Genomic DNA, 25,761 nt, shown 5'->3' with positions numbered 1-25,761 from the left:
ACAGCCAAGCCTTTTTCACCTCTTTTCTTTTCTTCTTCTTTCTGTTTCTAACACTTAGACAAGTATATTAGTACACAAAACCAATGTACTAAGGCTTAGAAACATACCTTTACTCTTGATTTGCACTTTGTTCATCCATGAGCATAAATTCACATTTAAGCACTTGTGTTGGCACTCAATCACCAAAATACTTAGAAATGACCCAAGGGCACATTTCTCTTTCAATCTCCCCCTTTTTGGTGATTTGTGCCAACACAACATAAAGCAACTAGAACAAGTGCAAAATCACTTCAAATAAAACTCAAATTTATTTTGATTCAATTTTGGCATATATGGATCATCCTTTGCCACCACTTGGTTTGTTTTTGCAAATCAAACTCAAATCTCTATCTCTAAGTCAAACACACATGTTGAAGCATAAAGAGAGTCATTCCAAAAGAGATTGATCAAAGATTTCAAAAACTCCCCCTATTTCCCATAATCAACACTTCTCCCCACTAGTTTGACAAACCAAAAGCTCTATTCTACTATTTTCAAAGTTTCTCAAGTGGTAGCTGATCCATTTATTGCTTTGGCCTTTATTTTCTCCCCCTTTGGCATCAAGCACCAAAACGGGATCAATCTTGGCCCTTTAACCCCATTGCCTCACCAAATTCTTCAATTAAGAGCAAATAGGCAATAAGAGTTTAAAGATGAACTTGGAATAGTTACACTTTTCATCGGAGTGCAGTGGAAGTCTTGTATGGTCCAAGTCCACCTTTTCCTTTCAATCCTCCTTTGAGGCTAAAACAACCAAACTCAAGCATATGGTTAGTCTCAAAGGGTCAAGTTGTAGCAGAACTCCCCCTAAATATGTGCATCACTTACACAAGGACTTGTGAGGTCCGGGGAATGTTTGTACAACTTGAGCACCACAATAAGCAACAAAATGCAGAATGAACATGATCAAAGGCATAAACACATGTATGCTACAATTCAATCCAAGTTCCGCAAATCTAAGACATTTAGCTCACTACGCAACCTGCAAAAGGTCTTCTCATCTAGAGGCTTGGTAAAGATATCGGCTAGCTGGTTCTCGGTGCTAACATGAAACACTTCGATATCTCCCTTTTGCTGGTGGTCTCTCAAAAAGTGATGCCGGATGTCAATGTGCTTTGTGCGGCTGTGTTCAACAGGATTTTCCGCCATGCGGATAGCACTCTCATTATCACATAGGAGTGAGACTTTGCTCAGATTGTAGCCAAAGTCCCGAAGGGTTTGCCTCATCCAAAGTAGTTGCGCGCAACACTGTCCTGCGGCAACATACTCGGCCTCAGCGGTGGATAGGGCAACGGAAGTTTGTTTCTTAGAGTTCCACGACACCAGTGACCTTCCTAAGAATTGGCACGTCCCCGATGTACTCTTCCTATCGACCTTACATCCAGCATAGTCGAAATCTGAGTATCCAACCAAGTCAAAGGTAGACCCCTTTGGATACCAGAGCCCGAAGCAAGGCGTAGCAACCAAATATCTAAGAATTCGCTTCACCGCCACTAAGTGACACTCCTTAGGATTGGATTGAAATCTAGCACACATGCATACGCTAAGCATAATATCCGGTCTACTAGCACATAAATAAAGTAAAGACCCTATCATTGACCGGTATGCTTTTTGATCAACGGACTTACCTCCTTTGTTGAGGTCGGTGTGTCCGTCGGTCCCCATCGGAGTCTTTGCGGGCTTTGCTTCCTTCATCCCAAACCGCTTCAGCAAGTCTTGCGTGTACTTCGTTTGGGAGATGAAGGTACCGTCCTTGAGTTGCTTCACTTGGAACCCAAGGAAGTAGGTCAACTCGCCAATCATTGACATCTCGAATTTCTGTGTCATCACCCTGCTAAACTCTTCACAAGACTTTTGGTTAGTAGAACCAAATATTATGTCATCGACATAAATTTGGCACACAAACAAATCACCATCACATGTCTTTGTAAAAAGAGTTGGATCAGCTTTCCCAACCTTGAAAGCATTAGCAATTAAAAAGTCTCTAAGGCATTCATACCATGCTCTTGGGGCTTGCTTAAGTCCATAGAGCGCCTTAGAGAGCTTACACACGTGGTCGGGGTACCGTTCATCCTCAAAGCCAGGGGGTTGCTCTACGTACACCTCCTCCTTGATCGGCCCATTTAGGAAAGCGCTCTTCACATCCATTTGGTACAACCTGAAAGAATGGTGAGCGGCATATGCTAGCAAGATACGAATGGACTCTAGCCTAGCCACAGGAGCAAAAGTCTCCTCAAAGTCCAAACCTGCGACTTGGGCATAACCTTTTGCCACAAGTCGAGCCTTGTTCCTTGTCACCACTCTGTGCTCGTCTTGTTTGTTGCGAAACACCCACTTGGTTCCCACAACATTTTGCTTAGGACGAGGCACCAGTGTCCAAACTTCATTGCGCTTGAAGTTGTTGAGTTCCTCCTGCATGGCCAACACCCAGTCCGGATCTAGCAGGGCCTCTTCTACCCTGAAAGGCTCAATAGAAGAGACAAAAGAGTAATGCTCACAAAAATTAACTAATCTCGAGCGAGTAGTTACTCCCTTGCTAATATCACCCAATATCTGGTCGACGGGATGATCCCTTTGAATCGTCGCTCGAACTTGGGTTGGAGGTGCCGGTTGCGCTTCTTCCTCCATCACGTGATCATCTTGTGCTCCCCCTTGATCACACGCCTCCTTTTGATGAACCTGTTCATCATCTTGAGTTGGGGGATGCACCGTTGTTGAGGAAGAAGGTTGATCTTGCTCCAAATGTTCTTGAGGCCGTACATCTCCAATTGCCATGGTGTGTATCGCGGCCGTTGGAACGTCTTCTTCATCTACATCATCAAGATCAACAACTTGCTCTCTTGGAGAGCCATTAGTCTCATCAAATACAACATCGCTAGAGACTTCAACCAAACCCGATGATTTGTTGAAGACCCTATACGCCTTTGTATTTGAATCATAACCTAATAAAAACCCTTCTACGGCTTTGGGAGCAAATTTGGAATTCCTACCCTTCTTCACTAGAATGTAGCATTTACTCCCAAAAACACGAAAATACGATACATTAGGTTTGTTACCGGTTAGCAGCTCATACGACGTCTTCTTGAGGAGGCGGTGAAGGTAGACCCTGTTGATAGCGTGGCAAGCCGTGTTCACGGCTTCCGACCAAAAGCACTCGGGGGTCTTGAATTCTCCAAGCATAGTCCTCGCCATATCTATGAGTGTCCTGTTCTTCCTCTCTACCACACCATTTTGCTGAGGTGTGTAGGGAGCGGAGAATTCGTGCTTGATCCCCTCCTCCTCAAGAAATTCCTCCACTTGAAGGTTCTTGAACTCGGACCCGTTGTCGCTCCTTATCTTTTTCACTTTGAGCTCAAACTCATTTTGAGCTCTCCTTAGGAAGCGCTTGAGGGTCCCTTGGGTTTCAGACTTATCCTGCAAAAAGAACACCCAAGTGAAGCGGGAAAAGTCATCAACAATAACTAGACCATACTTACTTCCTCCTATGCTCAGATAGGCGACGGGTCCGAAGAGGTCCATATGTAGCAGCTCCAGGGGTCTTGATGTTGTCATCACATTTTTGGTGTGATGAGAGCCTCCCACTTGTTTCCCTGCTTGACAAGCTGCACAAGGTCTATCTTTTTCGAAATGAACATTAGTTAGACCTATCACATGTTCTCCCTTTAGAAGCTTGTGGAGGTTCTTCATCCCCACATGTGCTAAGCGGTGATGCCACAGCCAGCCCATGCAAGTCTTAGCCATTAAGCATGCATCTAGACCGGCCTCTTCTTTTGCAAAATCAACTAGGTAAAGCTTGCCGTCTAGTACACCCTTAAAAGCTAGTGAACCATCACATCTTCTAAAGACAGACACATCTACATTTGTAAACAAACAGTTATATCCCATATTGCATAATTGACTAACAGATAGCAAATTATATCCAAGAGACTCTACTAAAAACACATTAGAGATAGAGTGCTCATTTGAGATTGCAATTTTACCTAACCCTTTTACCTTGCCTTGATTCCCATCACCGAATATTATTGAATCTTGGGAATCTTTGTTTTTGATGTAGGAGGTGAACATCTTCTTCTCCCCCGTCATATGGTTTGTGCATCCGCTGTCAATAATCCAGCTTGAACCCCCGGATGCATAAACCTGCAAGGCAAATTTAGGCTTGGGTCTTAGGTACCCAACTCATGTTGGGTCCTGCAAGGTTAGCACAAATATCCTTAGGGACCCAAATGCAAGTTTTGTCTCCCTTGCATCTTGCCCCTAATTTTCTAGCAACTATCTTCCTATTCTTTCTACAAATAGCAAAAGAAGCATTTAAAGCATGATATATTGTAGAAGGTTCATTTACTTTCCTAGGAACATTAACAACATTTCTCCTAGGCAAATTATGAACAGCATTTCTCCTACCAACATTTCTATCATGCACATAAGAAGAACTAGAAGCAAACATGGCATGAGAATCAAAGGCATTATATGCATTACAACTCCTATAAGCATTTCTAGATTGTCTCCTATCATGGTACATAAAAGCATGGTTCTTTTGCACACTACTAGCCATAGGGGCCTTTCCTTTCTCCTTGGCGGAGATGGGGGCCTTATGGCCTGTCAAGTTCTTGGCTTCCCTCTTGTAGCCAAGTCCATCCTTAATTGAGGGGTGTCTACCAATCGTGTAGGCATCCCTTGCAAATTTTAGCTTGTCAAATTCATTCTTGCTAGTCTTAAGTTGGGCATTAAGACTAGCTAATTCCTCATTTAATTTAGAGATTGAAACTAAATGATCACTACAAGCATCAATGTCAAAATCTTTACACCTATTACAAGTTTCAACAATTTCTACACAAGAATTAGATTTACTAGCTACTTTTAGTTTAGCATTTAAATCATCATTAAAACTTTTTAACTTAGCAATAGTTTCATGACAAGAAGATAATTCACTAGAGAGCATTTCATTCCTCTTAATTTCTAGAGCAAGAGATTTCTGAGCTTCTACAAATTTATCATGTTCTTCATACAACAAATCCTCTTGCTTTTCTAACAGTATATTCCTATCATTCAAGGCATCAATCAATTCATTAATTTTGTCTACCTTAGTTCTATCTAATCCCTTGAATAAGCATGAGTAATCTATCTCATCATCATCACTAGACTCATCCTCACTTGAAGAAGCATAAGTAATAGTATTAGGAGTGCTTACTTTCTTCTCCCTTGCCATGAGGCAAGTGTGACGCTCGTTGGGGAAGAGGGATAACTTGTTGAAGGCAGTGGCGGCGAGTCCTTCATTGTCTGAGTCGGACGAGGAGCAGTCCGAATCCCACTCCTTGCCAAGATGAGCCTCGCCCTTTGCCTTCTTATAGTTCTTCTTTTTCTCCCTCTTGTTCCCTTGATCCTGATCACTATCATTGTCGGGACAGTTAGCAATAAAATGACCAAGCTTACCGCATTTGAAGCATGAGCGCTTCCCCTTGGCTTTGGTCTTGCTTGGTTGTCCCTTGCGATCTTTAAGCATCGTCTTGAATCTTTTGATGATGAGAGCCATCTCTTCATCATTAAGTCCGGCCGCCTCAATCTGTGCCACCTTGCTAGGTAGCGCCTCCTTGCTTCGTGTTGCCTTGAGAGCAAGAGGTTGCGGCTCGTTGATCGGACCATTCAAGGCGTCGCCCACGTATCTCGCCTCCTTGATCATCATTCGCCCGCTAACGAATTTCCCAATAACTTCTTCGGGCGACATCTTGGTGTACCTGGGATTTTCACGAATATTGTTCACTAAATGAGGATCAAGAACGGTAAATGACCTTAGCATTAGGCGGACGACGTCGTGGTCCGTCCATCGCGTGCTCCTGTAGCTCCTTATTTTGTTGATAAGGGTCTTGAGCCGGTTGTATGTTTGTGTCGGCTCCTCGCCCCTTATCATCGCGAACCGTCCAAGCTCGCCTTCCACCAACTCCATTTTGGTGAGCAAGGTGACGTCGTTTCCCTCATGAGAGATCTTGAGGGTGTCCCAGATCTGCTTGGCATTGTCCAAGCCGCTCACCTTGTGATACTCGTCCCTGCACAAAGAGGCTAGCAACACAGTAGTAGCTTGTGCATTTTTATGAATCTGTTCATTAATAAACACAGGGCTATCCGAGCTATCAAATTTCATTCCACTTTCCACAATCTCCCAAATGCTTGGATGGAGAGAAAACAAGTGAGTACGCATTTTGTGGCTCCAAAATCCGTAGTCCTCTCCATCAAAGTGAGGGGGCTTGCCAAGTGGAATGGGGAGCAATTGAGCATTTGAACTATGCGGGATGCGCGAATAATCGAAAGAAAAGTTTGAGTTAACCGTCTTTCGTCTATCGTGGTCGTCATCGTCCTTTTGGGAGGAGGAAGATTCGTCGCTGTCGTAGTAGACAATTTCCTTGATGCGCCTTGTCTTCTTCTTCCTCCCGTCTTTTCTTTTGTGGCCCGAGCCTGAGTCGGTGGGCTTGTCATCATTGGGCTCGTTGACGAAGGTCTCCTTCTCCTTGTCGTTGATCACCATCCCCTTGCCCTTAGGATCCATTTCTTCGGGCGGTTAGTCCCTTTCTTGAAGAGAACGGCTCTGATACCAATTGAGAGCACCTAGAGGGGGGGTGAATAGGTGATCCTGTAAAACTTAAAAACTTAAGCCACAAAACTTTGATTAAGCGTTAGCACAGTTAATGCCACGTGGCTAGAGAGAAGATCTTGCACAATACGATAACCACAAGGAATTCAACACAAAGAAGACACAGTGATTTATCCCGTGGTTCGGCCAAGTACAAAACTTGCCTACTCCACGTTGTGGCGTCCCAACGGACGAGAGTTGCACTCAACTCCTCTCAAGTGATCCAATGATCAACTTGAATACCACAGTGTTATGCTTTTCTTTTCTTATCGCGTTCGCGAGGAATCTCCACAACTTGGAGTCTCTCACCCTTACACTTGAAGTTCACAAAGAAGCACGGAGTAAGGGAGGGAAGCAACACACACAAATCCACAGCAAAATGCGCACACACACGGCCAAGAATCGAGCTCAAAAGACTATCTCAAAGTTCTCACTAGAACGGAGCTCGAATCACTGAGAATGACAAACGAATGCGCAAAGACTGAGTGTGGATGATCAAGAATGCTCTAAGGTTGCTTGGTGTGCTCCTCCATGCGCCTAGGGGTCCCTTTTATAGCCCCAAGGCAGTTAGGAGCCGTTGAGAACAAATCTGGAAGGCCGTCCTTGCCTTCTGTCGTCGGGCGCACCGGACAGTCCGGTGCACACCGGACAGTGTCCGGTGCCCGATTTCCTTCCTTAAATGGCGAAACCGACCGTTGGCAGACTTGGAGCCGTTGGCGCACCAGACATGTCCGGTGCACACCGGACAGTCTGGTGCCCCCTTCTAGTCGTTGGCTCGGCCACGTGTCCCGCGCAGATCGCGTGTCCGACCCTTGGCCCGGCCAACCGTTGGCTCACCGGACAGTCCGGTGTACACCGGACAGTCCGGTGTACACCGGACAGTCCGGTGAATTTTAGCCGTACGCTGTCGGCGAATTCCCGAGAGCGGCCACTTCACGCCGAGTCAGCCTGGCGCACCGGACACTGTCCGGTGCACCACCGGACAGTCCGGTGTGCCAGACTGAGCTGAGTCTTGGCTTTACACAGCCAAGCCTTTTTCACCTCTTTTCTTTTCTTCTTCTTTCTGTTTCTAACACTTAGACAAGTATATTAGTACACAAAACCAATGTACTAAGGCTTAGAAACATACCTTTACTCTTGATTTGCACTTTGTTCATCCATGAGCATAAATTCACATTTAAGCACTTGTGTTGGCACTCAATCACCAAAATACTTAGAAATGACCCAAGGGCACATTTCTCTTTCAAGAACATGCGACAATCTCAGGTCTAAGGATACAATATTCATGTTGCAAAAAGAGAACTATATTACAATATCTCACGTTGGGTCGGTCCAGCCTCATGTCATACATGCGCCCACATTATTAGTTTAACATCTCCATGTTCATGACTTGTGAAATGTAGTCATCAACTGATACATGTGCTAGTCATCGACTCTGACTAGGGACATCATTTAGAATAACCATATAAGTAAAGAATCTCACAAACAATTCACATAATTGCTAATCAATACAAGGTGCCTTCCATGGATATTCAATTAAGCAATATATATATCATGGATACAAAGAAATATGCTCATCTCTATGATTATCTCTAGGGCATATTTCTAACACCGTGCTCTCTCCGGTGATCCTTGACGGTAACTCCCTCCTCTCGCTTGCGGAATCTTCTCTGGACGATAGGAGTTTATACTACGCCATGTTCGAGCCATAGGACCATAGTAATCGCTCGCCGTAGCGTGTGTCCCCGCTGTGGTTTGGACTGCGCCGTGGGTCGGGGGTCTACGCTGTTTTGCAGCTGAAATTGATGGGCAACATAGGTTCGGGCCGTCGTGAATCTCATGAGGGCTGAGCGAATTAGAGTTTGGGGCAAGGTTTGGCCGGATTGCAGACTCGCCGCGCGTGCCCTCCGCCGCGGCGAAGGTGCTGCCGCCCGAGCAACATCGTTTAGGAAGAAGCGCGTGCGCCGTCGGATCTTGATGGGCGGCTAGGATTAGATTACATCATACCCCTTCGCTCGGTTGAATCGTAGCTGTCGATCCGTGATCGAGTGACCTAGAGCGGATTTAGTCGCTTAAAATCTACTCCGTTGATGGGGGATCCAGCGGTTGGGATCGCGCACCGGTTCACTTGTGTCGCGATTTAATCCGGGCCGTTTAAATCCAATCAAGCGGCCACGATCCTCCCGTACCCCTTCACGGGTCAATATTGCTAAAGAGCCCCTCTGCTTTCAGGAAACCAACCCGCCGTCCACATACACTGTTCACTGAGTCTAGGATTTTATTCGCGCAGCCCCCTGACCTTTCTGGAATTCGAGGCCCAGTCCAGAGAACATATAAAATAGGTAAATAAATACAGAAATTGATTTTTAATATAAAAAGAATTCCTAAAACTTGTTTATGCCATAGAAAATTCATTTTTGCTCCAAATTGAACCATCCCAATTTCTAAAATTTTGTAGTAATATTCTCTACCATTTAGTGTCTCTGTTTTGACATGAAAACAGTTAGAAAATTAATTTATTATTTAATCCTATTTCAAGCACATTAAATCTTAGGAAATTCATAACTTGAAATCTATAACTCCAAATTTAATGGTTCCAGTTCCAATGATCTCATTTTAATGTGTAGATTTTTATTGTATATTTTATTTACATGTTTGGTGTGATGTTGATTTTTGCTATACTATGTATGTATTGTGTTGATGCGAGTAGACGAGTAAGCCACTGTGGAATCTGAGGTTCAACAAGTAGAGATAGCTGAGCAGGAGCTCATTGAAGGCAAGTTGTGCCCTTGATCACTTACTTTTTCCCAGCCATGTTCTTGTTAATTATAATGATCTGCATAAGTTAATTTTGATGGGATCCAATAGGTTACCCCAGTTTTGGTTATCTTTATACCTTGTTTACCACTGAAATAATTTTGGGTAGTACCTGCTATTGCTTTATGTGGATTTGGGTATGGAGATACACTATTCATAAATACACTTTTATTATCTTTTATTATTACTGCTCATGTTAACATCATTATGTTAATGGGAACATGGAGCGACCACCCGGGAAAACAGTGCTACCACAAGGGTATAATGGGACGCCCTTGGCTGATTAATTAAGAAAGCTAGTGGATGTCTTCCTTACCCGAAAGGGGCAAGGGCAGTAGGGGAGTGGTCAGTGTAGGGAGGTCCTTGGGTTGATTTTGCTGCGATGGCGGTCAGGCGAGGGATTCCTGCACTGGAGCTTCCTATAAACTGTAGCGGGATTTCTGAAGCTAGTGGAACTTTGTAAAGGCCTCGTAGTGTTACCCTGCCTCGCCTCCTCGGTAGAGGTGTATGGGATTGGCCATCTCTTGGCAGATGGGTAACATGACTTGTGGGTAAAGATGCGCAACCTCTGCAGAGTGTAAAACTGGTATACTAGTCGTGCTCACGGTCATGAGCAGCTCGGACCCTCACATGATTAATTTATGGAACTTAAATTTAATTGGACATTTGCATCGCATTTGGGATTATTTTACTATTACTTTTATTTATTATTATTAAGGTTTGGTATTTACTTACACTTAGTAATTGCTAATAAAATTTTGACCAACTTATAAAAGCAATGCTCAGCCTCAGCCTCGATCAGCCTTACAATTCACATGAACTCCCACCTTTGGTGAGTTCATGCACATTATTCCCCACGACTTGTTGAGCTATGAACGTATGTGAGCTCACTCTTGCTGTCTCACACCCCCCACAGGAGAAGAACAGGTGGTCGAAGAGGAGCCATCTAACTCTGAGGCATTCGATTTGATCTAGGTGGCGTCTCCCAGTCAGCTTTCTGGCGCCAAGGATAGATTTTAGATCCTGCGATATTTATCTCTTATTTTGTAAGACTTCCGCTATGTAATCAAATACTCTGATTACTGTGACATTTATCTCTATAAACTCTGTTATTATATATGTTGTCTTCTTTGGCGCATGTATGAGATGCACCTGGCTTTGTTCCTTAAAACCGGGTGTGACATGGGGCAGCTAAAATCAACTAAAACTTGGCGGTTACCTCCCGCGACAGCATCCGAAGACGATGACCTCCTCCGATCTGGCGTGTCTCGGGCGTCCTTCGACGAAGACCACCTCCGATTTGGTGGATTCAGAGGCGTTCGCCGATCCGGTGGCCTTAGGGTCGTCCTCTAGCGACGTCCTTCCACCGATTCGTGTTTATGCCTTCCATGATTTTGTTTTATACCTACTACTTACACTATTTATTCATTCTATTGAGGATTTTTATGATGATAAATACGATGTCTCTCATGTGGCTTCGATATTTTATGGTAACCACCTGGATTCACGCACATTTGTTACGAGGATGTCAAACGTGACCATTGTAATAACATTGCGGATTTTTATGCTTACCATTGTAAATATCTATGCTTAAAATTAAATATGTTTATGCTCAAACATATCGCGCTCACCAATGTCCCGCATGCATATTTTTCGCATGCACAGTAAAAAGGGAATCCCTCAATTTATGTTGTGCATAACTTCCATTAAAATCAAATCCCTTAAACAACTCCCCTAATCAACTCTCCTAATCCCTAATCAAATTCCATCATTTATGGTGGTCACATGGATGTGGGAGCAGTTGGTTGAGAGTGAATAAACATTGACGTTGTTATCTATCACTATCTATGCTCCAAATTGTGGATTTTTATGATCAGTAATACAAAGCATCAGAGTTACCAACACCTCTCACTTTGGTTTGGTATTTACTATCATAACTGAGGGATTTTACACTCAAAATTGAAGGTTTTTACGCTCGAACATGTAGATGTGTTCACTAGTGATCCACATGCCAGATTTTTACGCAGTGTACCAAGATACATAAATACCTACATCGTGTAGCATAATTAGTATCACTATATATCATAAAATGGTTATAACGAGTCTAACTGCATAGTTGTTGCAATGATCCTATATTTATGGAATCATCCAATTTTTGCGCGCATGCACTGAAAACGAAATATCTTCCAAAATTTTTGTATATGCAATGGGAACTCACACAATCTGTCATAATTATCGAATCTACCATAAAAATAGGATCTACATGCATGCGACTGTGTGTGTGCACGTGGTCCAGTGGTTGGGCGAGGTTTTTATGCTATCTCTATAAACTATATACGCTATTTTCGTGAAGTATTTATGCTATTACGCAAAAAAATAGAACCACAATTTATGGTGTGCGTCCCACGCGGGGGTTGGGTGTTGGACTATGGTGCGTTGTATTCACGATCCTATTTTTATGCTAGATCAAAAAATTATTGGAGTCAAATGTATGTGGTTTCTATTTTTATACAGATTCAAAAATTACGACGCTCGTGGGAGTTTCCACTGCACGCATGCAAAAAAATAGGATGACATGATTCACACAGAGAATAAATTCTTATATAAAGTCGTATAAATACATACACCCTATAACATCATTAATAAAAAAATCTAATATCGGATCAACTAATAGCCCCCGCGAAAATTAGGGACAATTTTATGGCAGACGTAAAAATCGTATTCATCGTCGTAAAAATCATCACTGGAATGCATAAATAGTGTAAATAGCGGGCATAAAACATAATAATCGATGTCATAAACATGGATCGGATATTTCGTCGCCGGAGGACGATCCCGAGGCCGTTTGATCAAAGGACACTGCCGAAGCCACCAGATCGAATGAGTTAGTCATCGAAGGATGCTAGAGCCACCCACGCCTCGCGTGGCCACCATCGCCTGAGAAGATCGCGCCTCTCGCGACCACCAGAGCGACCTGTGGTCGCCATCACCGCCGAAGAAGCCTACCGTGCTTCGCACAACCGTCGTCTCCACCGGGCCTAGGGTGCGCCGCCGCCGCTTGCCCGCCCACCTCGGGAGTGTCATCGTCGCTCGATCCTGGGGGAGCGTCGTCGTCGGTCGCACGCCTCGAGGCGGCACCGCCGCTGGCCCCAGGATCGCCGTCGTTAAAACCTAATCTCTGGTAGCGTGTGAGTGTTTTTATAGCCGGCCGAATCTGATGTGGCTGAACCGGATGGCACCGTTGGGTCAGGGCTTCGTGTAGTCATTAGAAGTCTAGTGCTCCAAAAATATTATATATATATATATTCATTGATATCTATTTTAATATGGACAAAGAAAAGCTAAAACGAACACTATAATGGCACAGAGGGAGTATAATAGACAAGTGTAATTTGGAAATGAGGAAATAACGAGTGGTCTAACCTTTGGAAGTAGACGCGCTCGCTGCAATCCTCTCTGTGTGTAAACTTATGGTGGAAGGAAGTGATATTGGCGCGGCTCAATCAGACACTGGATTCACACCTTCATGCATGCAAATTTATATATAAGAAAAATACATCATCTGATTGAACCTCGCCAATATCGCTCCCTCCATGCCATCCAACCATGGAATTCATCAAAGCAGCACATATACTGCTACTGCCCTTCATCACACACGGATAGCTAAATAGTCCGGCCGCGTCTTCCTCCTCTCTCTCTCTCTCTCCCCCCCCCCCCCCCCCCCCCCCCCCCCCCCCCCTCATCACATGATCTCTTTTACAAGTGCTCATCTAACACACGCAGATGCAACTATATATGCATGCATGCGTCACCTGTAGGTAGCTAGCTAGCCTCGAGAAAAGAATCGAGGCACGCGCGAGCATCGGCCGACTGGTGATTCAAAGATCTTCAGATCCTCCGTCCTGCTGCCAGCCATACGCAGGACAATCGGATCGGCCGGAGATTAGCACATGTTCACGATAGGGTTCATCAAGAAACATAGGAAGTGGGAGGATAACAAAGAAGCTCTCGACAAAAAGTGCTAGCTAGATCTAGCTATGCTGTTGTGCAGGGTCCATCGCGGCAGGTTGAAGTAGGAGTCATGGAGCACTACCGAGGCGAGGTAGGCGCCTCCAACAATGTTGGCACCGTAGTATAGTACCCCCAGTGTCGTCCTCTCGTGTAATTAAACCTGCCAAACCCTATATTGAAACTGAGCTCCAAGAGGCCGGAATGATGCATAACTAGTTAGATATGGACACTTTGTTCTCCTTGTAGAATATCAGTTACACTTACACACAAGCGCATCTGGCTCTTGCTGCCGTCTTATGGTCATCCAACACTAGCCGCTAGCTAACTTTGTATGTCTTCTAGGGCCTTTTTTTTAGCCTAGCTGTATGAAAATCGAAGTATGGAGATTACCCGTAGAAGAAGACAAAGAAGTCTATAAGGTTTAGAATCTAGATAGTGATGGATTTCTCTTACCGAGATGGCTCAGCCAATGGTGTGTTCACGTTGATTTTGGATAGTTTTCACCAAAGCGATTTTTATAGAAACGGACTAAAAAGTTAGACATTTGATGTTGGCCAGAATCAGCAAAAAAAAAAAAAAAACTGAATCAAACACGGCCCTAGTAACAAGAGTTGTCTCAGATGTATTTATTACTTCTAGGATGTAGAGTTCTAAGGTCTTGTTTGGAATCCCTAAACTAATATTTAGACAACTAACAAATTGTTAGCTAGGTTAAGTCAGTTAATGAACTAATTGTTAGCTATGGAGGTTAGCTGGTGGTGTTTGGAACCTCTATGACTAATTTTAGTAGCTAATTATTAGCTTTAGAGGTTTCAAACAGGCCCTAACTCTAATTCTATTATAACCCTCTAATACAACATAAATTGCAATGTAACAATATGTGCATATAGCTGATACACATATCGATTATTGAATAGAATGTTTTGTAAATTCGACCACAAATTGAAATTTGCGCACTGCCTTGGCCTGTTGCCTTTTGTATCTCATATGATCAAACTTGGAACAAACAATTTAGACTCTTAACACAACGACAAATGTTAAGTGATGTTCGGGCGTTTGTCGGCCCGTGCGCAGTTAAGTGGTACCACCACCCATGCATCCTACCCTACTACGACCTATAGGTGTCGTCCGTGCTCCGTCCTACGGCCGCTCGAAAAAGAGTGGCTCAACCATTTTACCTAGCTAATCAGCTAAAAACAAACAAGACATCAATTTCTAAATATCGTCCCATCTCGAAGGTAACGACATGTTTTCAAATGTAGAATTTCATGCAAGAATTAGTTTAGTTTCACAAGAAAAACATAGAAACAAAAGAAGAAGAAAATCATGTGTTTAAATTGGGCTTATGTTTTTGTGAGCACAGAGGGACATGAGAATTGAGAAGCGTCAAAATTAGCAAACTAGTTAATTATAAGTATTTCACCAAATACCTTTTGTGTATAGTATAAAAAACAACCCAACAATATCGATTATTCATGGTGTTGTCCAAACTTCACAATAAAAAACTGTACTTGCATTGACTAATTAACATATCAGTCTTCATTGTCAACGTACTACAGAGCCTATATATATATATGCTTCATATATGCCAATATCAACCATATGCTATGAAATTAAATAAATAGCACCTATTTCAAGTAAGATAGGAGCCAATTGACAAGCATGACAAGATAAATACTGAATCAAGGGTAGACACCAAGATTCACGTAAAATTAAACCCATTTTGGAGAAAGCCGCGGGCGGCGAGCGGATAAACAAGCAATCCACTGAAGATCGAGGATACAATCCACTGAAGATCGAGGATACTAAGTGCTGTTCATTTTAAGTATTTTCCCTTTATTTTCTTAAAAAAAACGGAAAAGCCAGCCGAGCTGGGCCGCTCCAGGCCCACGGCCGAGCAGCCCAGCAAGGCCAGCCAGCCGAGCGCAGGCCGAGCGGAACGCGTGTGGGCGAGCGCGCCCACGATCGAGCGGCTGGGGGCTTGCGCGTTTGGATCGAACGGACGCGTACGAGATGGAGTAGAGGGGCTAGCGGACGGTTCGAGCGGATTCGGAGAAGGCCAAGCGTCTGGGTGGCGGCGGCGTTCAACGGATGACGATCCGCGCGGCTCGCTCGTCCGGAATCTCGGTGAAATCCGTTTGCCTTCTCCCATCTCAGCTCCTTAAAATGGAACTCGATCCCCTGGTTCTAGTGCTTCATCCCTCAGAGACGCAAGACTCTTTCTCCTCTCTCTGTTCGCTACTGTGGTTCGGCTCGGTTCACTGGTTTGGTTCCCAGCCATCCGGTGGTGTTCCTAGCTGATAGAAATTGAAGGAGGAAGGAGGTGGTGCTGTGCTCGTGACTTCTTGTGCTCTGTTGCTATTCCAGTGCGCCTGTTTGGGTGCTCTGTCTGCTCTGATTATTGTCCACCGTGGCCTGGTGCTTGGGCTCCCTGCTGTGCGGTGTTCATCTTCTCGGGCTGGTGCCGTGGACGTCTCCCTCGGCTCCGGCAGCGGCTCTAGTATCTCCGTCAACCTCCCGCCGTGTAGGCCCGGACGTGGGCGGCAGAATTGGTTTTCTGGGACAGAACTTCGTGTTCGCTGAGCTGGTCTTCCCACGTAGACAATCTACGTGCTGTGAGTTACCCGTTGCCTCGCTTTATTTATTGAGTAATTTTGTGCAATCTGCTAGTATTATTTACTTGGGTGTGATTGCACAATTTGTGGGCGGATTTGATTGCTCGATGATGATAGCGGTGTAGTGAGACGACGTGACAGTGAAAGGGAAATAGGCTTTAAACCTTTTCCTAAATGATTTTGGTGGTTGAATGTCCAACACAAACAATTGGACTAATTAGTTTGCTCTAGATTACATGTTCTACAGGTGCCAAAGATTCAACTCAAAACCAATAAAAAGAACAAGACAAGGTTCAAAAGAAAGGAGCAAAGAGAAACCGAAGTGCTCCCTGGTATGGCGCACCGGACTGTCCGGTGTGCCACCGGACAGTGTCCGGTGCACCACCGGACCGTGTCCGGTGCACCAGGGAGGATTGCCTTCAAACTCTTCACCTTCGGGTTTCTCAGGCGCAGCCCACTATAATTCACCGGACTGTCCGGTGCACCACCGGACAGTGTCCGGTGCTCCAGAGTGAAGTGGCTCTGAACTGGCCAGCTTCGGGAAAATGGGAGGTCGCTCCGCTAAAATTCACCGGACTGTCCGGTGTACACCGGACTGTCCGGTGTGCCAGCGGAGCAACGGTCATCTGCGCGCAACGGTCGACTCTGCAAAGTGTACAGTTGAATTCAGAGTGTCAGAGCAGAAGTCAGAGGGGCATCGGACTGTCCGGTGCAGCACCGGACTGTCCGGTGCCACATGAGGACAAAGCCTCCAACGGTCGACCAGCTCCAATCTCAACGGATAGGATGACGTGGCTGGCGCACCGGACATGTCCGGTGCGCCCATCGCCAGCAGCTTCTCCAACGGCTACAAAATTGGATGGTGGCTATAAATACCACCCCAACCGGCCACTTCAAGGAGTGGGAGTCCAAGCAACATTCCAAGTCATCTAGTTGACATACTCAAGCCCTCCCAACCACCTATATTCATTGATACATCCTATACACAAGATCTAGCCCACTACAACCAACACAAGTGCCACAAAAGAGAGAGCGAGCAATTGAGAGCTACTCAATTGAGTTTAGCCCTAGTGCCTTGTGAGATACATTGAGAGATAGTGTGTGCTTCATCCTTGTGCTCATTTGCGCGTGGAGTTTTGACTCCCATTCAAACTTCCTCCAAAGTGTTGGAGGCTTGTAAAAGCTAGCAAGAGACACCAAAGAGTGTGGTGGTCCTTGCGGGATCGAGAGTGATCCTTGAGAAGAAGAAGAGCTCACCGATCCTTGTGTGATCGGTGGAGAGAGGGAAAGGGTTGAAAAAGACCCGTCCTTGAGTGGACTCCTCAACGGGGACTAGGCCTTCGAGGGCCGAACCTCGGTAAAACAAATCACCCGTGTTCATTGTGTTTCTTGCTTGTGATTTGTTTGCTTTCCCTTCTCTAAGTTTTCTTGCGCCATTCTCCGCTAACATCTTTTGGTGTTGCTTCAAGTTTAATTCTCATTTGGTGGAGCAACCCTTCGCAAGAAAGGACTTTACTTATTGCTCTTCTCATCTAAGCCTTCTTGCTTTACTATCCATATATCTAGTAGTTGTATTGTTTATCAATTCCGCATTATTTCATAGCAACTTTGGTTACAAGCAAAGGACTTAGTTCTTATACTCCGATAATCATATTTCTTGTTCTAACCACTAATCAAAGGATCTAGTTGGGGATAAAGTTTTAATCTACAGGCTTCGCCTATTCACCCCCCCTCTAGGCGACTTTCAATTGGTATCAAAGCTAGGCACTTCATCTTGAGTCTAACAACTCGAAGTGATGGCTCGTAGAAGATCCCAAAAGAACAAGAAAACCCAGGAGACCAAGGAGGTAACTCTTGAGATATTACTTCCCGATTGTTCTAATTATGATTCATGGTCTACTAGAGTAATAAATGCTTTTAGAGCGGTAGATCCTCAATTAGAACAAATTTTAGTCAAGAGTATTATTCCTCCTAACTATGCTAGGGAAAATGCCTCCGAAGAAGATTTAAGATGTATACGGTTAAATTATCTAGCTTATGACATCTTAAGTAAATCCCTTAGCAAAGAAGATTATCATGCCCTCATAATAAAATATGACAAACCCATTTGTGATGTGCACAATATTTGGACTAGAATTAAAAGCAAATTTAATAAGTCCAAACATGGTAGTTCATTTTGTGCTACTACTTCCTTTGGTCTTTGTGATACTAACCCTTGCAAGGAAGAAGAAGAAAATGATCGATGGAGACCAAACGATGAATCCACCTCTCCAAAAGGTTTGTCTTCCCATTTCAATTCCCACATGTGTTGTGTGGCTAATACAAATGATAGCGGAAGCACAAATGAGGATGAGGAGGAAGAAAGAAGCTTTGTGCAACTCTACGCTCGCCCAAGCCAAGAAGATAAGGCGGTCATGCTCAAACTTGTAGAAAGAGCGAGAGAGCAAGGCGAAGCTCGTCAAAGGCTAGAAAGTATTCTCTCCATGAAGATGCAACACTTTGACGAGTTGACTAAAGAACATGAGGAGCTAAAGTGCTCTCATGTTGATTTGGTCCAAAGGTATGAAACTATTTCAATTGAACAAGATAACGCTTTACATTGTATCGCTCAATTAGTAAATAGGAATACCTTGCTTAAGGACCAAGTAGAAAAGCTAAAAATTGAAAATCTAGCTTTTCAAGATAAATATGATATGCTCCTATGCTCTCATGAAAATCTTAAAGACGATCATATCATATTAAACATTGCTCACGAGGTTGTGATAGAAAACTTAAAATCCCAACAACCTCACTCATGCACATGTATTCAAATTGATACTATATTACCATGTGCTAATGCTTGTTGTCCGTCAACAAGCACATCTTCTCTTGAGCTAGAACTTGCAGGAATAAAAGATGATACATATCAAAAGCTCAAAGAAGAGAATGAGAGGCTAAAGATGAGCTTGACACAACTAAAAGGGAAATGCATTGCCCAACCTTCTCAAGATAACCGTGATCACATGGTGAAGAAGCTTGAGGCGGGAACAACCGTAGCATGCACTACATCCCTTGATGAAAATGTCAAGGATTTGAGGATTGCCAAGAGGAAGATACAAAAGATGAAATTCAACACCTCCTCCAAAAGCCTCAACCACGCCTCCACAAAAGGTAACATCCAAGGTAATGATCAAGCCACACTTCACATTAAGAGGTGTAGTGAATGCTTTGAAAAGGGACACTTGATTAGGTCATGTCCCTACATTAAAAATGGCTTGATTATTAACAAGGATGATAGACTTTGTTTTAAATGCTCTAAGAAGGGACACTTGCTTAGATCTTGTCCCCATTTAAAACAAAAAGGCATAGGGTTAGAAAAGAAAGTTTTTACTAACCATGTAGCAAGCAACAAACAAGGAAAGAAGAAAACTTCAAAACTTGAAAAACGCCTATGCTACACATGCCGAAAGAAGGGACATCAATGCAAGGATTGTCCCATTGGTAACAATTCCACTCCTAACTTGTCAATTGATTCATATGTAACTAGGCAACCCAAGATTGCAACTTGCGCTAGAAAGGTAACGAGTTTATCAAGCGCTAGCACAAAGGACACTTGGGTTCCTAGATCTTTGTTTACTAACCTTAACGGACCCATCAAACGATGGGTACCAAAATGTGCTTGACAAGCTTTGTAGGAGGAGGAGATGATATGAAGCCTTGGGGTGCTTGAGAGAGTCCATTCAATTTTTATCAACTCAAGCTATCAATCTTCAATGATCTATATTCGTGATTGACCCAAGGTTATTTTTCAAATTGCTATGTCTTAAACTCATATCATCTCGAGGAAGATATTATATGTTGTAGGAAATGAAGAAATATCATATGCGAAAAATCAAGGCCTACAACATGGAGGAAAACCAAAGGATGGTAATACTCATCTTTTAAGTACAAGTATTTTAGAATATCATTTCTTATGTGTCTTGTGTAGTCACATAGAAAAATTGAAGCACTTCAAACGCCTTTAAATTTATATTACCATTCTTTGAAGAATTTCCTATCATATGGTAGATTGCATACTCATCATTTCCATCCTATGGCAATCTACATGCTTTAAATTGTTGAAAGTACCACATGGCATGTTTTTCGCTAAGTTATTCTATTATTGCCATGATTCTAGATATAGAGAGATATTTCAAGAATAAGGTGTCCTGTAAGGAATTCAAATCCTTAGGACACTTATAAAAGGAAAACTCTCTCTATAACTAGAATAGTGAGACTAATGATTTTATCTAAGTAATTCAAGTAGTCTCACTTGTAGAGAATAAGTTTCTCTTTGGAAGCGTGTAATCTAACATGAAAAGTAAAATCAATCCAGTGTTTTATGATGTATTTCTACTTGCTCAAACTGGATTTGATTCTTTCACATTTATCGCTTTCTATATCATGAATTAGATTTATTCCTATAAACTTAAGGTTCATTTATGCTTGTTTTATGAGATAAAATTGAGCATAACATCATCTATAGGATAATCTAGTTCATGCTATGAAGTTTCCATGTTTTAGTAATCCATCCTTTCATTCCTTATCAAAATGGTTACAAAAATGGAAACTAGTGCTTGTGTTACTAACAAAGCATCTCTTGAGCTTACTTTTGAATATCTACAAAAGAAAGTGCACAAGCCTAATGGGTTGCTCTTCACCCAAAAGAAGAAAGGTAAAAAGCAAAGGTATGGGAACTCATCTCTTAAATTTAGTTCCCATCAATGATTGTTCACTCTAATTATATCTTTGTGAAGAAATAGATTCTTTGTTAACCTTAAATTGGCTAAGATATGCATTCAATCTCATTCTCATTAATGCACTTATCCATTAGAATCTATTTCATACCTTTGCTATAAATGTTCTCATATTGACTTGTTTTTAAAGTAATGATTAATAAACTCAATATGAAGAAGTAAATTCCTATGATTGATCAAATGGTTAAATAGTGCATATTCCTCTTTTCCTATGATATGCACTAATGCTAGGGATTTTACTTCATGTCTGTGTGACTTATGGATGATGAATTGTTCATATTTATTTTCTAAAAGAAATCATCATTCATCATGTACTCCCTTGCGCTATTGACATCTCTCTTGAGTATTTTCAATAAGTTTGGAAGGAAAAAGAGACAACTACAAAGGGAGGACACTCAAATGAAAAAGGAAGAACATCAAGAATAACAACACCTACTTGGATAATAAGGTCTTCACAACAATCAATGATATGGTTGTAAGCATTCTAGATCTTTTTCATTGTGATAATACAAGGCTTAAGTTGTTTATTGCAAATTTTATAAGCCTTGATCAAGATGTATAATGAGTCTCCCTTTATGTCTTTTAAAGTGAATGCATCGAAATCAATTTTTTCAATTCCTTGATGCATATCTTTAGGGGGAGTCCATTCCTATATTTTGATTATGTTGAGACTATTGTTTTCATATAGTCTCTTACATGTGAATAATGTTTCTCATAAAGTATGCTACTTCACATCAATCCAACTTGTTAAAATAATGTCGTTTTTATCAATGATTGTTGCTTTCATTGCTAAAGTAGCTTGCTTATTGGATTCTCCTATTTTTGAGCTTGATTAAAAATCTAATGCCTATGTTGTTCTTTTGATCGCATCTGTTGTTTGATCATTGAACAACTTCAATTATCACTTATGCTACTTAGTGCCTCATGTAATTTCAATTTGATTTCAATTAGTAATTTCAATCGACATCTATCTTGATATGCACTGAGTTAAAAGGAGAATTCATGATATAATTATGCGATTAGTGATCTACCTTTTATCTAAAAACAATGACTTAGAAAAGGATCACTAGTTGTAAGAACTCTCTCTTGTGCAAAATATTTCCATACATTGTCATAAAGTATAGGTCTTAAGCAACTAAGACGACGGACAAGGCACAATGAAGAGAGCATTTCTATGTAAAGGTACAAAAAGGTAAAACCATTCAATACTTATTTATACATGTACCTAAATCTTCCTCTTATATACACTCTTTGCATATCTTGTATAAAAGGAAGAGAAAGCATGTCCTTTGCATTTATCCCTGCTTCATACCTAGTTTAACCTCTTAAAATTTCACTCATGCATTATTGCATCTTTGCTAAAACTAGATGAAGTGGTTCTATTGTCAAAGAGCTTAAAGCTTAACCTTGTAACGAGGATAAGCTACCTTTGTTCCAAAGGTGGATGGTCCTTAAGTCTCTTTGAAATCTTTAAAGGAAAATGCTTAAAATGTTTGCAACATGCTTTCATAAGTGCATAAACTGTCTTGAGCATCACACATATACTATGACACAATGCACTTCACTTTCTCTATGATATAGACTTGTTCTCATTAACCTAATTATGTGCACTTGGCATTTAAGGCCAAAATATGTCTTCCTCTCAAGGCACATATTTAGGGGGAGAAATCTATATAGAACTATGATCATGCTTAATTGACATATCTCTTGATCATATCTCTTTCATTTTGGTACAAATGCATATATCCTATTATTCCCGTACCATGACTACGACTAATATGTTTCCAAGTATATTACTATGCTAAGTCGTAGATTGAAAGGGAAATGGAGTCTTCGGCGAAGACAAGGCTTCCACTCAACTCTATTGGTATTATCTACCCTTCGCCATCACTCCATACTATCTCTCCACATTGGTATAATCTTTCACTCATATATTATTTACCAAAGGGGGAGACAACTTATAGAATGGGCTCTGATGACTCCGTTTTTGGCGATTCATGCCAAAAGGGGAGAGAGTATTAGCCCAAAGCAAAAGGACCGCACCCCCACCCTAATTTTAAAATGAGTTCAATTGAAAATTTCAGATTGGTATTTTATTGTGTTCAAAAGGGGGAGAAAGTGGTATTTCAAAAATCACTATCTTAAAACCCTCTTGAACTCTAAGAGGAGGATTTAATCTAGGGGGAGTTTTGTTTAGTCAAAGGAAAAGCATTTGAAACAGGGGGAGAAATTTCCAAATCTTATGATTCATTTACCTTTGACTATTTACAAAAGACTTTGAAAAAGAATTTCCAAAACATTTGCAAAAACAAAACTTGAGGTGCAAGCATGGTCCAAAATGTTAAAAACAAAGAAAAGCATCCATGCATATTTTATGAAATGAATATTGGTTTAATTCCAAGCAATCTTTGCACCTATCCTATGCAAACTAGTTCAATTATTCTCTTATATATTTGCTTTGATTTGTGTTGGCATCAATCACCAAAAAGGGGGAGATTGAAAGGGAAATAGGCTTTAAACCTTTTCCTAAATGATTTTGGTGGTTGAATGTCCAACACAAACAATTGGACTAATTAGTTTGCTCTAGATTACATGTTCTACAGGTGCCAAAGATTCAACTCAAAACCAATAAAAAGAATAAGACAAGGTTCAAAAGAAAGGAGCAAAGAGAAACCAAAGTGCTCCCTGGTATGGCGCACCGGACTGTCCGGTGTGCCACCGGACAGTGTCCGGTGCACCACCGGACCGTGTCCGGTGCACCAGGGAGGATTGCCTTCAAACTCTTCACCTTCGGGTTTCTCAGGCGCAGCCCACTATAATTCACCGGACTGTCCGGTGCACCACCGGACAGTGTCCGGTGCTCCAGAGTGAAGTGGCTCTGAACTGGCCAGCTTCGGGAAAATGGGAGGTCGCTCCGCTAAAATTCACCGGACTGTCCGGTGTACACCGGACTGTCCGGTGTGCCAGCGGAGCAACGATCATCTGCGCGCAACGGTCGACTCTGCAAAGTGTACAGTTGAATTCAGAGTGTCAGAGCAGAAGTCAGAGGGGCACCGGACTGTCCGGTGCAGCACCGGACTGTCCGGTGCCACATGAGGACAAAGCCTCCAACGGTCGACCAGCTCCAATCTCAACGGATAGGATGACGTGGCTGGCGCACCGGACATGTCCGGTGCGCCCATCGCCAGCAGCTTCTCCAACGGCTACAAAATTGGATGGTGGCTATAAATACCACCCCAACCGGCCACTTCAAGGAGTGGGAGTCCAAGCAACATTCCAAGTCATCTAGTTGACATACTCAAGCCCTCCCAACCACCTATATTCATTGATACATCCTATACACAAGATCTAGCCCACTACAACCAACACAAGTGCCACAAAAGAAAGAGCGAGCAATTGAGAGCTACTCAATTGAGTTTAGCCCTAGTGCCTTGTGAGATACATTGAGAGATAGTGTGTGCTTCATCCTTGTGCTCATTTGCGCGTGGAGTTTTGACTCCCATTCAAACTTCCTCCAAAGTGTTGGAGGCTTGTAAAAGCTAGCAAGAGACACCAAAGAGTGTGGTGGTCCTTGCGGGATCGAGAGTGATCCTTGAGAAGAAGAAGAGCTCACCGATCCTTGTGTGATCGGTGGAGAGAGGGAAAGGGTTGAAAAAGACCCGTCCTTGAGTGGACTCCTCAACGGGGACTAGGCCTTCGAGGGCCGAACCTCGGTAAAACAAATCACCCGTGTTCATTGTGTTTCTTGCTTGTGATTTGTTTGCTTTCCCTTCTCTAAGTTTTCTTGCGCCATTCTCCGCTAACATCTTTTGGTGTTGCTTCAAGTTTAATTCTCATTTGGTGGAGCAACCCTTCGCAAGAAAGGACTTTACTTATTGCTCTTCTCATCTAAGCCTTCTTGCTTTACTATCCATATATCTAGTAGTTGTATTGTTTATCAATTCCGCATTATTTCATAGCAACTTTGGTTACAAGCAAAGGACTTAGTTCTTATACTCCGATAATCATATTTCTTGTTCTAACCACTAATCAAAGGATCTAGTTGGGGATAAAGTTTTAATCTACAGGCTTCGCCTATTCACCCCCCCTCTAGGCGACTTTCAGACAGTCTGGGTTTTAGTGTGTTGTTATTTTCAGCATTGATATTATTTGTGCCTAGTTATTTCTTACTATTGTGCAAGCTGATTATTTAAGTTCATTATTGTTCCTTAATTCTTATGCACACTGTTTTGATCTTAATATTCATGCTTGATTTCTAGGCTCATAATATTTGTTCTAAAATCCTGTTTTGGTAAGATAGGACTGTCACGTTAGTCGAGGATCTTTGATCACTTTTTAGTGTTGGAGGGCTGTCTATTGCAGCAACCCGCTATTTTGAGAGCAATATTTTAATATAAACAATCATGTTTATTTGTTTAATCTGCCTTCTTCATCTACTTGCCATGTTTAATTTGCAATTGGATTTGAGTAGCTATATTACATGTTTTCATGTCCTGGAATTGCTACTGTTCATTGCTGTTATAATTACATATGGCATTTATCTGAGTTATATGCTTGTTTTATTCGGAATTAGTATATTTAATATATTTAAATATTATGGAAGGATGTCACTTATTTCTCTAAATTTACAACACTAAGAGGTGTGAGTCGTTAGGAAGCTCTAAGGGTATGTTTGGTTTCTAGGGAATAATTTTTAGTCCCTCTATTTTAGTCTCTAAATTACCAAACAAAGAGACTAAAAGAGTGATTATCTCTATTTTAGTCCATATGTTTGACAATTCAAGGACTAAAATAGAGGAACTAAAAATTAGTCTCTATAAACCAAACACCCCCTAAATCTTCACAAATTTCACATTTTTAGTAGGTCAAATATCATTTCTTC

General features: G+C 42.3%; 1 non-coding gene across 1 annotated transcript; it reads right to left on the bottom strand.

Annotated features, from left to right (window-relative positions):
- Positions 1 to 12,963: 12,963 nt before the first annotated feature.
- On the bottom strand, positions 12,964 to 13,062 carry MIR171a (microRNA MIR171a). The gene has a single exon (NR_121047.1). It is a non-coding gene; the product is annotated as a microRNA MIR171a (primary transcript).
- Positions 13,063 to 25,761: the final 12,699 nt, after the last annotated feature.

This window comes from Zea mays, chromosome 4, assembly GCF_902167145.1.
Source record: "Zea mays cultivar B73 chromosome 4, Zm-B73-REFERENCE-NAM-5.0, whole genome shotgun sequence".
In the NCBI taxonomy this organism is placed as follows: Eukaryota; Viridiplantae; Streptophyta; class Magnoliopsida; order Poales; family Poaceae; genus Zea; species Zea mays.
Note: the sequence above shows the minus strand (reverse complement) of the source record. Positions and strands in the feature narration are given on the sequence as shown.